This window comes from Malaclemys terrapin, chromosome 5, assembly GCF_027887155.1.
Source record: "Malaclemys terrapin pileata isolate rMalTer1 chromosome 5, rMalTer1.hap1, whole genome shotgun sequence".
NCBI lineage: Eukaryota > Metazoa > Chordata > Testudines > Emydidae > Malaclemys > Malaclemys terrapin.
Window position 1 is genome coordinate 41,915,745 of NC_071509.1, and position 10,774 is coordinate 41,926,518.

Here is a 10,774-nt window from a genome sequence, read left to right on the forward strand (position 1 = left end):
TAAGCTTTCGTGGGTAAGAACCTCACTTCTTCAGATGCAAGTAATGGAAATTTCCAGAGGCAGGTATAAATCAGTATGGAGATAACAAAGTTAGTTCAATCAGGGAGGGTGAGGTGCTCTGCTAGCAGTAGAGGTGTGAATGCCAAGGGAGGAGAAACTGCTTCTATAGTTGGATAGCCATTCACAGTCTTTGTTTCATCCTGATCTGATGGTGTCAAATTTGCAAACAACTACAGAAGCAGTTTCTCCTCCCTTGGTGTTCACACCTCAACTGCTAGCAGAGCACCTCACCCTCCCTGATAGAACTAACCTCGTTATCTCCATACTGATTTATACCTGCCTCTGGAAATTTCCATTACTTGCATCTGAAGACGTGAGGTTCTTACCCACGAAAGCTTATGCTCCCAATACTTCTGTTAGTCTTAAAGGTGCCACAGGACCCTCTGTTGCCCATTGCATAGTGGAATTTTTAGCCTCACATTAGACAGCTCTGTGCTGTGTAGGCTGTGTGTGGAGTGCATAGGGATAGTTAAGTACCTAAGAAAGGAATTATCAGAAGCTGGCCAGCTGAGCAAGGAGCCACCTAAGCCAGCCAGGAGCAGCTGACCTAGTGCACCTGGCTGGCAGGCCAGATATAGGTGCCCCCCTCTGCTCAGGAACCTCAGCCGCAAACACTTTTCTGGAGTTAGACACCTAAGCCTGGTCAGCTGTAAGGTAGCCCATCCTCTAGCAGCTGAAATCATCTCTGTCCATTTCCTACTCATGCTCCATCTCTCTCTCTTGCTCACCCTATGTTTCCCTGTGACCCCAGCTGTCTTTTGACCAAATGCTGTACTGCTCTCCCACTGGTATCAGGTCTTAGGCCTGCTCTAAGCATGCCTATGGGATTGGGATCTGTTGGCAAGATAGGCTTCCCCAACAGTGTAAAACTCCTGGTTTGGGGCCCCCAGAGATTCAGCTTGAGCTAAGGCTCTGAGCAGCTCATTAGCTGTGGAGTGGTGTCAGCATTTAGGCTGCTTTGAAAAGGCCAACTGATGAAAACTTGAGTGCCATTGAGACTTAGGCACCTAGGGGTGTTAGGCGGCACCTGAGCTGTGACTCTCTGAAAACATTAGTGTTGTCTACATGGTAAACTTAGGCACCAGAATACCTCTAAGAAATACAGCAAGGAATCAAATATGAGTCTGCTTAGTCCTAGGCTAGCACCTTAACCCTTGATCAATCTTCTTCAATTTCCTCATCTTTTTAAGAAAAAAAAAAAAAGAATTAATGCTCAGTCATTATTTCAAGGCATTTTGATATTTCCAGATGAAAAGTGCAAGACAATATATTGTAAGAGCAAAATATGATTAGGATTTTTCTAGTAAGAATAAGCAAAAATCATTTAAACAAATCTATGAAGCAAAAGTCCTGTTTTAAGATATTCCACCCAGTCCAATCAAAACAATTACCACAGCCATATTATACCTCAATTTGCTTTTAAATCTGATCTGGGCCACTTTAAAAGTGGAAGTGACCTGTGAATAGTTTTCTGCTTCTTTATGATGTACAAAGGAGGTTTTACTTTTCCTCCTACAAAAATAGGTTTAGCTACTTTTGTTTACCTTGTTAACACATCAGGAATGTCAAGTCTGGTCAATCCCTGCTTTTGCAGAAATATATTGGGGATTCTATGCATATTTATGATGAAGAGGGAGGTGGTGGGCAGACTGAGGGATCTTTTAATGCGTATATCCTGTTTACTTTAGGTCAGGGGTCTGATATAGCAAAGTATTTAATCTTACTTTGCCAAAAGTAAAGAAACAATTTAAACTTTTGTGTAAAATTTGTACTGTGAGGAGACTGAAATTTGTTGAAGTTCAAAAAAAGTTTTGCTTTTTATTTTGTAAGTGAGTAAGGTGCAAGTTTATGCAATTCCTAGTTTCAGCTAGGACAGGAAACAGAAATATCACAAAACAGACTGCCCTTGAAATATTTTCAGCCCAGCTAAAACAAAAAATATTGTGACTTTTACAAGAGAGACTCTGCTTAGTAAGTTGCCCATGGCAAAGAGCTTGGATAAGTATCTAAATATTCCAAAGGGAACCTAAACCATTTAAAATTTACTGAGCATGAATTTGAATTCAGTACCATTCAAAGCCCCAATCCACATGATAACAAGATAGCTTTCCCTGTTGCAACAGTTTTATTTGCTTATTCAATATAATAGGCAGATCATCAGCTATCTTGGATAAGCCTAAAGCTGTTAAAATTTAAGTACAGTGCCATATGATACAGCAATATAAATGCTAACTTTTCCACATAATTTGTAAAATCGCTTGTTTTATGGGGCATAGAGAGAAAAGTAATGTGGGATCAGAACAGCTTCTCCGAAGAATTGTATATTCACAAAGTGTATTATGTTCAACAAAAAATTAAAAAAAAATATGCATAATAGAGTATATAATTTCATTTCTCTCTGACAGTATTTGACAACCTGGAATTTATTGTTCACTCCTAAGTTTCTGCACTTTGTAATTTGAGAGACATCTCCCAATGTGTTGTCATGTACATTCAGTGAATGTACTTTTCACCATACTGTTGTGACTTATTGTGGATGTGAGGAAACTACTTGAGCACATTCCCACTCTGAAAAGCCATGGTAACTCACATCTTCCTATCAGTACTCAAACGCACTGACTTTGAATGACGTCTTTAGCTTTTTTCAGAGATGACACATGTTGGCGTTATTAGAGGAAACCTTAATATTTTGCCTAAAGTAAGTCCTGGCACCGTAGGTCATCCAGCAATTTTGCTGTTGCAAATTATGATCTCTCTTGTATTAAATGATTTCCCTGCTTGTCAGGAATTATTCTCATCACTGTGTTAAGATGCGGTTTGTAATGAAAGTGATAGTGTAACATATGGCCTTTGCTGTAGGATGGCAGAAACATATTCTGTTACACATAGTCTATTAATCAGCTCCTGATGTGCTGCCCTTAAACTATATAACCTCACTCCTGTGTTCTGCAATAGAAAAATCACTCAACCAAAGACTTTAAAGAAAACTCCAGTTTATCTTGTAATTTCTTCCCCTCCGTAATTTCAGTTTCTTTTTGGAGTGCTAAACATGAGCTGATGAGCACATTGGTACCGCAGCACTATAATCTCATGGTGACTAATTTTGTAACAATTATTGATTTAATGTGATGTACCTATTTAAAAAATAGCATGTGATGAATTAATTCAGGATAAGCAGAAGGATCCTCTGTAGGTAGTGGCATTTTTCCTCCATCTGGTTAATTTTTTTTCCTTTTACATAACTTACAAAAAGTCTGTTCTGGAGGTTTCAAAAGGGCATTTCTTCATTGCAACAGATTGAGTGGATTCACTGGCAAATAAATTATGCATAACTATACAAAACTGGAATACAAATATATTGGAATAAGCAAAATAGAATAACTCAATATTTTTTGCTCCTGAAATGTCACAAAAATAAAGCCACAAGCAGTTTAATTCCCAGACAATTTTAGTTAAGGTGAAGCTAAGGTTGAGGGTCAATAAGGTGAAGATAAAAACTCTTACAACCTTCCACTTAGGCAAAAAAAATCCCCCCACCATTAAAAGGTTAAACCAAGAGAAACCCAGTCATTTGGAAGTATGCACACTCACAGTTAAGATATATGGACTACCTTAATGTTGCCCGCACAGTGATTCAGACTTCCCTTCTTTGTTCCTTAATAATCTAACCAGATTATTGATTTTGTATCAAAGACTTGGACTAAGGATTTTATAGTGTCCACAGCCAATGGTTTAAAATTTTGAACAGCTGCTAGACTTGCATAGCTTGCAGAGGGACTATCAAAAAATGTGCCCTAAAGAGCATTGGCTCAAACTAGTTTCATCACTCCACTGTAATCAGGCTAGTTATGTGTGTGATTATACTTGGATCATGCTCAGCATCTTGCAGGATCAGGCCCTTAATGAAAAAATGAGGACTATCTGACTTCCTTATGCTATTTATCTAAACAGGAATTTGTAAAGAAGAGTTTTACTTGTCTGATTGTAAAAGAAGGCCAGATGACATGACCATGATTGTTCCAGTGAGAATACCCATGTGCTTAAAATTGAGCACATGCATAAATGTTTGCCGGATTGGGACATATATAATTAAGAATAAACCATTGCAGGGTGCTTTTTCTTTTTTTAGCCCTGAGTGAGGGGCAATGAATAACTGCACTGCCCCAAGAGGAAGTGCACGAGGAAGGCTATATGACTCAGACATACTGCACTGAACCAGAAGTTGTCCAGAGTGCACCTATTTGTTGGGGTGGGAAGTATCCCACATTAGCCTTTTAGAAGATGCAGTATACTATTCATATTAAGAACAGGAGTACTTGTGGCACCTTAGAGACTAACAAATTTATTAGAGCATTAGGCTACTGCCCACAAAAGCTTATGCTCTAATAAATTTGTTAGTCTCTAAGGTGCCACAAGTACTCCTGTTCTTTTTGCGGATACAGACTAACACGGCTGCTACTCTGAAAACTATTCATATTGTGTGCCGCTAATACTGCTGGCTAGTGGAAGGAATGGAGGAAGCCATTTCTCCATCAACTTGCCCTTCAAAAGTCCCCCACATACACTAACTGTCTATGCTGCCCCTGGTGTGTGAGTAAAGAGAGGTTTCCGATTTCCAATATTATGAATCTGGCATCTTTTGGAACCATTATGCTAACTCTAAAATATTATTAGTATAAGTAATGAGGGGTATATAGTAATTTTAATACATGCTAAATGTCACGCTGCCAGCTAAGAGCACCAATCTCAGGTCAGACTGCCATAAAACAGGGCATGTACCCCAAACTGGGGATGTACCAGTTTGGGGTACATGCTCTGTTTTATCATAAGATTTCATCAAGACAGTAACAAATGTGGGCTTCCAAAATACTGTATTAGTTATTATGAAGCCACAGACAGTCCCTTCAGGCCCTCTAGCCCCTCATACACCACCCAGAGAAACCAGACTTTTGTGATAAATGATTATTAAAAGCAAGAATCACCTGTATTAGGTTCTTCCAGTTCCAAGGAACCAGACACGCACCCCAGGTCAAATATACTTCAGAACTTACCCAAAACCGGGCTGGTAACCCTCTTTTAGCAGAAGGGGAGGGGGCACCTCTACCTCCAGTGGTTTTGTGAATGATGTTTCCACATTTCTATTATTTTAATACAAATGTGGTTTAAAATGCTTGAAAATGAAATGTTTCATTAAGGGATGACCCATATTTATTTTTCCCGAGCAAAACCAGTTTTTTTGTTTAATCTGAAAAACTGGTTTTCAGCAAAACAATCTGAAAAAAAAATCTATTAGTCACATGGTTCTAGTTAGCAGCATCAGTAGCTAACAGTGTTTTGTTCCTGCCAGAAGTCAAATAGTTGAATTTTAGTAACAGTTTCAGCACACTGCTTTTTTTGCACTGTGGATATGATCCCATAATTATCTTTGTGTAACTGGTTTGCCAGACCTTCCTTCCTCCCAGTTTTCTCTGCAGAAGAATTTCTGAGAATGCTGCTGATGCCATTCTAGCTACTGAGGCAGTATAGGATTCGCCCATCATGCATAGATACCAATACAATTAAAAAAGCCATGCACGGTAAGTGAGGACAAAATTGTGATGGTAAAGAAGCTGTCATGTGGACACAAACTCAGCTCTGTCACTTGTTATCAGAAAAGGAGACGTGGATAAAAGTTGCAGTGCAGAAACGGCCTTACATTGGACTAAAGATGAAATTGCAAGAGTTGTAGAGGGAATTCAGAATAACTATGAAACAACATGTTTTTTTCTAGCTCAGCCTTAACTTTGTTATATATTTTGAAATTCTCAATTGATATTAATTAAGCTTCTCATGTTCATTTACTAAAGAAACTTTACTAAAATGAGCCAGGTAGCCAGAGGAGTTGACCTAAGCTTAATCAATTCCAGTCTCGAGCTGCTACAGTGCGACACAGTGCACTGTGTGAACCACCATATACACTTCCATCTGCTGACTCATTATTTGATCAATAATTAACATGTTTTATCTACAAACAGGATTTTATCTTTTTTAATGTCAAATTAGGGAAGGAAGATATAGAATTCAGCTATCATTTTCATACCTTCTGAAGTAAGAAACAACTGTGAATTCTTTATGGAAAACTTATAAAAATCATTCTATTAAAAACATGTCTTTTTTGTTTCTTTCCCCCTATTCTTTATTGCTAAGTGCATTTGACAAAACATAGTCTTTGTTTCATCACGCGTTCATTCAATCCTGCTGTTCATTCCCCACTTGGAGTCACAGTTCCTGGTTACTGTAGACAAAAAAATTCAGAAGGAAATTATGATGTAACTAAATGAGGAATAATCTCTCTTAAAATATAGTGATCATACGAAAGTGTCTGACAGCACTGACCTGAAACAACTATACTGGAGGCAAAAGGATATGCAAGCTTCTTTACTCAGTTTGATTGTGTCCTGCAATACTTCTGCTACTCCTTTGTTGGCTTTTGTGAAGCAAGGTTTCCAACTGTACATTGAAGAACAAGACAAAATTTAAACACCTAGATCTCAAATGGGTGCAATTTTCTCAAACTATCACTGGAACTCCAGAGGATCATGGTTTTAGGGGTAGAATTAGCAGGTCAAGCCCATTAACTTGTAAGAAATACATATGCTGATTTCAAACATATCTATAATAATCAATATAGGTGGATTATTTAATAACATGCTGCCTCCCTGAATTTCTTTAGCAAAGGAACAACCTATAGGCCATTGGACAAATCTTTTCATTATAGGTGAAATCCTGCTTATGTTGCAGTCAACATTCTATTTCCCAATGATTTCAATTATTTTCCTCGCTGACAGCTCCATTCCTGACTTCAGCCAGGGAATATAAAAGTTCTGGGGCCAATTCCTTAGCTTCTTCCACCTAGCTTGTCTCCCAGAAGAAGTTGAAAAAATCTCCATGAATGGAATCTCTCAGAATTGTTATCTGAGGTCCTTTCTGCAAGAGGGAAAGATAATTCAATTATTTAAAGTTTATTGTCACCCTGACGTTTGTGCGGATGGAAGAATGCAAATTAGAAATATTAGAGACTAAAGCAAAACCATAAAGATATGACTAGTATGAGTGGTGGTAGCTAGGCTGATGGAAAAATTTGTCCTTTGCCCTGCCTGTGTCTACACAGGGGGTTAGCCCAACAAGACTACAGTGCTCAAAGGTGTGAGTTTTTCACTCCCAAGTGAGATAGCTGTCAATCTACATGTTAAGTGTAAACCAAGCCTTAATATTTGAGTAGTTAGATTCTTTTTAAGGTAGTACAAACCAGATAAAAGCGGGTACATGATGAGCATTACATATACTTAATCGCTGTATGAATAACCAACACTACTTACCTGTTACACGGGTCTGTGAAGTATTCTATACTACAGTCATGGGCAGAAGCATAAAATCCTAAGATAGATACAAGAAATAACCAGTCCACTGCAGGTCCTTGAGATTGTATTCATTCTATTGTGTTCTTTTAAAACATTCTATATTGAATAGAATTGGCAGACAATATCACTACACATTATGGTAGAGCAATTTTTATCAGTGCCTAGATTCTACAGCAGTAAGAAAGATCTGAGCAAAGAAAAACTGTTTCTCCTTCAAGAAATTGTATAAAAATAAAATATTTGGAAGGGAGATAAATTCTGCAGGAACTGCAATGTCTCATCTGTGATCCTCATGATAGAAAAGCTATGCAAGATCTGAACCTTGTATCGGAGCTGTGCTAAGTAAAAAGCATACACTGGCAATGCTACAATACGGGTATTGACTTCCCCGCATATTCCTGTGCAATTTGTCTGATCAAATTAGTCCAAAATTAATTCTTTGGCACCAGGACTCTTCTAAACTTGCATCCCTGGTAGAGTTAATATACCTTTATTGATGGATATAATATACACTTTTTGTGCCTGTGTTTGTATCTGGGAATAAACTCAGGATATACTTTCCCCTCAAGCTATGAATTCTTCACCAGTTGTAGGCTCTAATCGGGATAGTAATAGCTCTGGATCGATTGGTGGCATACATGAGAATATTATCACTACTCTTTCCAGTTTGGACTGGAAATGGAACATACTTTCATGTAGCAGATTAATTAGATGAGCAGAAAAACATGCTTGCTTATTTACTAAATTTTGTCCTATAACATACACAATCGGAAACTATCCTATTCCTTTCCAATACACATGATACATCACAGTTTTTCTTGTTAAATCAGATGCCATCTCTTTATTGTATGCATGAGAAAGCACAGAATCTGATAATTCAAGGTACATGGGGATACATGTCTGTGTATCAGAAGAAGGGATCAAAACTGTGGTTGTTTTTTGGCTATTTTATTCATTTCATACAGTTTAACTGCTAGATGTACTCTCTCAATGGAAATAAAAAAACTCTAAAAAAATACCACTGCAGTAAAAAAAGGCATTATTTATCTTCCAACAGATATTGTACAACGTAGATATTTTTTGCAGAAGATTCTGTAATATAAAAGATGACATTCCAAGAAAAATCAATGACTTGATATTTCTCATGAGTAATGTTATCTTGAAAATTCCTACGATAAAGTAAAGCCTCATTGAGAGATATTGTTTTCACACTAAGAACTTTCAAATTTAGGTGGTAATGCTGGATACTAAAGTAAGTAATTACAAGAAAAAGTGGAGAAAATTACATTTTCTGTCATATAATAAAATTAGAAATAGTAAAACCTATTCACTGTTATATCAATGCTAATTCATAAAAGCTAACCAAGTACAGTATTTCATAATGCATGAATTAGAGTAGCTTAATTTCAGACAAATTTAGATGAACTGGGCATTTTTCAATTTAGATTCATGAATTTGAAAACAAAGTTATACAATCTTATCTTTATATCTTTCAAGTATGTGTTATTTAAATATATACATATCATTCAGATATACAGAATATGAAATTTGGATATAGCCAAAATTGGGATAGATGAAATTTATATAAGAGAAAGGAGAAATGAAAAACTACTGGAAATAAAGACAGAAAATGGAGATGTGCCCAAGCTGCTGAATTCAGCATTGAATGCCTTTCCATATTAACCCAAATTTACAGATCTGAGGATGTGACATGAACCTATCCTTAAGGTAAACATGTAAAATGTTCATCGAATGCCAACACGAATGGTCTCATATAATGATATTTGGCCAAATCATCACTAATGTTTCATATAATGCCAAATGCCTCATAACGTTGATATCAGTTAAAATTTTAATAAAATATCTCAAGAGATACCCTGCCTGTCAGAGATGTCAAATTAATGTTGTCAGTTAAGGAGTCAATTACAGAAGATTCTACCCAGGGGGTTTCTGTGATTTAAAAGTCAGCATGGTGGCGACTCCCACTAAGCTCAAAAAAGTTCACTATCTTTATCTATGTATGTCTGAAATTAATGAGGAAGCTGGGGTTCTGCCCTGACAATACAAAGTGCTGAAACTTAATTCTTTTGAGACCAAATTGTGGTCCTACTGAAGTCTGCATTTTGACACTGACTACAGGGTTTGCCCATTTGTGATTTTCCACACACCTAAATCCACACCATACCACATAACATATATATGTGGAGAACTAATGAAAATATAGAAAAAATACCTATCTTACAAAACAGTAAAACACCTAGTAGATTAACTTTGCTCTACATAAAGTTTTGCATGCATAAAAACCAAAAACAGATTGCTATGAACACAACTATGTGAAATCTCAATCTCTCTTATATAATGGTCTATTTTGTTTCCTTGTAGCTCATTATGGGTTAGATTTTAATACTCGACTCATATTGAATAGCATCTCACTCCATGAATAGCCTCACTAAAGTCAATAGAATTACATGTGAAGTAAGGAGCTATTCAGTTTAAGTAAGGGTATTAGAATCTGGCTCTGTAGATTTTATTGCATTCCGAGGACAAAGAAGCCTGCTGCATTAAATTAATGTCTGCAAATTGCCAGGGATGAAAAAGAGACACTATATAGCCTAGTGACCAAAAAGATATACTTCATCATTCAAAGTTACATCGTGCACACAATTAAACTAGTGTCATGGAGTAAGCAAAGAACAGGGTATCTTGCCATCCCTTTGTGATTTTTAAAAAACTAGTAATTTGAGACCCTTGCATTCAGACCTTCTTAACTCCCTCAAAAGATCCTGATTACATCTCCTTTCATTTTTAGCCGTGTGTGTGTGTGTGTGTGTGTGTGTGTGTGTGTGTGTGTGTGTGTGTGTGAGTGTGAGAGAGAGAGAGAGAGAGAGAGAGAGAAAAAACTATGGGAATTTTCTCTCCCTGTTTCTCAAAGCTACTGCAGTATTCTTTCCAAATTGACAGTTCACAGGGGAAGTAATCTTTTTTTCTTTTATGTTTTTCCCTGTCCAAACAACTCAGGGGGAAGATAAACGAATAGTGCAGCTGATATAAAGCTGATGTGAGACTAGTAGTCCCCTCCCAACAAAAGGAAGAAAAATATTAATTTATTTGCTTTTGCTTCTTTAAATTAGTTGGCTTTTATTTATCTACCTGTTAAGGAAATAGCAAATATTTCCTCATTACCACATAGCTCCAGAAAGGCTCTGGATCTGTGGGAGATAAGCACCTAAGTCTTTTGGTGGATTTGGGCCCCATCTCTTAAGTGGGAAACTGTGCAGCAAACATATTATGTCATAGTCCTCTCCAATTCTGAA